Below are 2,334 nucleotides of genomic sequence, written 5' to 3'. Positions count from 1 at the left end.
GTGAATCGCATTATTGGCTGGACTATGGGATAAGGTAGCATCGTTCTAATCCCATACGGGAGCGGCCAGTCACTGACTAACACTGCAAAACAGAAGTGTTAAAGTATTAATTTTAATTTCAATTCAGGTTAGATTTTTTTTTGTGCGCAACGCAGATTTTCTGTGCGCAGAGACCGTGCCAGCAGTGCGCAATTGCGCACGTGCGCAGCTTAGAGGGAACATTGGTGGGCAGTCTACTTTTTAAGTCTTAATATTGTAATGCATTAATTCATTTTGTAGTGAATGTTCATGTGAATAAAAACGTGGAACATTATCTGCCTTTCTTATCATTTAATTGCAAAAAGCACTCAGCATAAACCACAGATTTATGAGTAAGAACAATGCAATACAGAAAACTACAATACTGACATAACTGTGGAAGCAACAAAGTATCTTTCTTGCTTGTTTCTTTTTTTCTTGCATCTTTCTTTTAATGCTATGATCCTGTCGTGGATGTAATACTTTATGGCAACCCAGTCTCTGCCTTTCCGAGCTGCCGGCTCTGCTTGGAAGCAGCAGTCACATTCCTTTTTACCTGGTACTTTGCAGCAACCTTTACTTCATCATTTGTCCACTTGCTTCTCACCTTCCCAGCTGTCATAAATGGAAACAAAAGAAAATATCTTAATGTGAATGCAAGAAAAGATAGAAAATACTCTAGTTTATAATGTGAATACAAAATGTTCTTAAACCTTGCTTTCTACTGGAGCACTTTAAAGGAGCAATAAGCACAATTCATCATACTTTAGGTTGAAGGAATTAAAAATGGCTATGTGAAGAACTAGAGGTGTAATTACATCTGGAGTACAGCATGAAGTCACAATCCCTCTCTCTGTGTTGATCTCCAGCCATAGACTTTGGCTTGGTTTACAGGCAGTGCACAACAGCACACCTAGCAGTGAAAAGATATTGCTTATTGCTCCTTTAAGGATGCTTGGAATGAACCATTTGAAGTGCTGTGTTCTGCTGGGAATCAAATAAGATGAAATGATTTATGATAAAAACTCTCAATAGTGTCATGTCTGAAAACAATAAACTTGTCCTTTGATCACAAGTATATTCACCTAAAACATTTTGTATTTGGGTGCCTTTGCCCCTTCTTGGTGAAGTGTTACTAATGTTTTTGTTGTCCAGGGTGATTGAGGCAGAGGTGCCCTTCATGTTGTTCAGGGCAGCTGAGTAAAGCGTGTGGCTTGGATTCCCAGAATATTTGGTCCTTGAGCCTTTGAAAAGTAACAGTGAAATATGAGAATCAATGCATGCAATAGGTCTGCTTGCTTTTTTCTCTGCATTGTAGGCAAAGTCAGGTTTGGGCAGTGTGTAATTCTAAATTAAGGGGCGATCGTGGCTCAAGAGTTGTAATCGGAAGGTTGCTGGTTCGAGCCCTGGCTCCGACAGTCTCGGTCGTTGTGTCCTTGGGCAAGACACTTCACCCGTTGCCTACTGGTGGTGGTCAGAGGGCCCGGTGGCGCCAGTGTCCGGCAGTCTCGCCTCTGTCAGTGTGCCCCAGGGTGGCTGTGGCTACAACGTAGCTGCCATCACCAGTGTGTGAATGTGTGTGTGAATGAGTGTGTGACTGAATATGTAAAGCGCTATACAAATACAGGCCATTTACCATTTGATATGAATATTTTACATGTGAACATAATCTACTAATAATACTCATTAGAGTGTGATTGTTTGAAATCGGATAGAGTATTATTATCATCATGACAGCTATCCCTGCTGTTCAGTTTCAATGTAACACAAACTAGAGTTGTTGGTTCTACCAATTGAGAAAGGCTACAAAAACACATTCATGTCCTTAACAGTTGATTTTGGTTAACTTTGACTCAAACTGATTGTTTTAATACAATTAAAGTGCAATTCATTTATGCACTAGGCCCAACTGACACATATACTTGATACCAAATACAAAAATATGATGTGTAACCTGTTGGAAGAATGAAGTGGGTATGTCACTCACCAATTGGTCTGTATGAGGCTGAGACAGGACCTCAGCACTTGGTGTCTGCAACAAAAGGCAACAATATAACGTCAGAAACATTCTCTAGTATAAATCCCGACTAGATAATTAACTACAGATCATATTTGTATCAGTGAACATTATTACAGAAGGATCTGACTTCCTTATACCAGATTCTATAGAAACTTAACACTGTACAGTTCTGCTACCCAACAATATGAGGACAGTGTAACACACACTAGAGTTGTTGGTCCTACCACATGAGGAAGGCAACTGAAACACACTCATGTCCTTCACAGCTTAAAACAATATGAGGACAGTGTAACACA

At 40.0% G+C, this 2,334-nt stretch overlaps 1 long non-coding RNA gene across 1 annotated transcript; it reads right to left on the bottom strand.

Annotated features, from left to right (window-relative positions):
• Positions 1-315: 315 nt before the first annotated feature.
• Positions 316-2,056, bottom strand: LOC120437883. The gene is made up of 2 exons (XR_005611471.1): positions 2,006-2,056; positions 316-633 (listed from the first exon to the last, which is right to left on the bottom strand). It is a non-coding gene; the product is annotated as an uncharacterized LOC120437883 (long non-coding RNA).
• Between the last annotated feature and the right edge of the window lie 278 nt (positions 2,057-2,334).

The sequence above is a fragment of the Oreochromis aureus genome, linkage group 3 (genome assembly GCF_013358895.1).
Source record: "Oreochromis aureus strain Israel breed Guangdong linkage group 3, ZZ_aureus, whole genome shotgun sequence".
In the NCBI taxonomy this organism is placed as follows: domain Eukaryota; kingdom Metazoa; phylum Chordata; class Actinopteri; order Cichliformes; family Cichlidae; genus Oreochromis; species Oreochromis aureus.
This window is presented reverse-complemented; position numbering and strand designations above follow the sequence as displayed.